General features: G+C 71.8%; 1 non-coding gene across 1 annotated transcript; it reads right to left on the bottom strand.

The window, feature by feature from the left end:
• Window positions 1-70: 70 nt before the first annotated feature.
• Window positions 71-223, bottom strand: LOC149851689 (5.8S ribosomal RNA). Its single transcript, XR_016439581.1, has one exon. It is a non-coding gene; the product is annotated as a 5.8S ribosomal RNA (ribosomal RNA).
• Between the last annotated feature and the right edge of the window lie 570 nt (window positions 224-793).

The following is a 793-nucleotide window of genomic DNA, read 5'->3' as shown; positions in this document are numbered from 1 at the left end:
GGCGGCGGCGGGGACCGGACGGCCAGCGCCACCGGCCCCACACGCACCGCGCGGGCGATTGATCGTCAAGCGACGCTCAGACAGGCGTAGCCCCGGGAGGAACCCGGGGCCGCAAGTGCGTTCGAAGTGTCGATGATCAATGTGTCCTGCAATTCACATTAATTCTCGCAGCTAGCTGCGTTCTTCATCGACGCACGAGCCGAGTGATCCACCGCTAAGAGTTGTCCAGTTTGTGTTTCCACAGGCCTCTTTTCCGTGGTATGCCAGCTCGCCCCAGGGCAGAAGCCAAGCCGGGGACGAGAGGGGGCTCCTGGTCCGCACGAGGTCGGGAGGGGGGTCCCCCCCGAGCCAGCCTTCCTCCCCTGCCGCAGCGTGCCCCCCCCCTCCGCGAGGGGGGCTCGTTGGGGGGAGAGGCGTTCCTGCCCGGCTCGGGGGCCCCGCCGCGCCTCAGCGGGAGCCCTACCGATCCAACGAACACAAGAGAGGTTTAAAACCACCCGCAGGGAGGGCCGTGGCCCAGGAGGCGAGGCCTCCGCTGCGGGGTCGGTCCAGGCGCCCGGCTCAGGGGGGCCGCAGCCGGCCGTGCCGCGGGCTGGGGCGGCTCCGCAGCGCTCCCGCACCCGCGCCCGGGACCGTGCACCTCTTCCGCTCCCCTTGGCCGGCCCTCGCCCCACCCGAGGGTGCGGCAGGGGTGACGGCGATCGGACGGGGGGTTTGGAGGGACGGGCCGGGCAACGAGACAACGGAGGCGAGGGAGCCGCAGCCCACGGGCAACGGCCTTCCGGGCCCCTCT

Source organism: Crocodylus siamensis, unplaced genomic scaffold (assembly GCF_052110815.1).
Source record: "Crocodylus siamensis isolate JL-2025a unplaced genomic scaffold, ASM5211081v1 HiC_scaffold_483, whole genome shotgun sequence".
NCBI lineage: Eukaryota > Metazoa > Chordata > Crocodylia > Crocodylidae > Crocodylus > Crocodylus siamensis.
The sequence above is the reverse complement of the archived record's forward strand: the minus strand, read 5'-3'. Positions and strand labels throughout refer to the sequence as shown.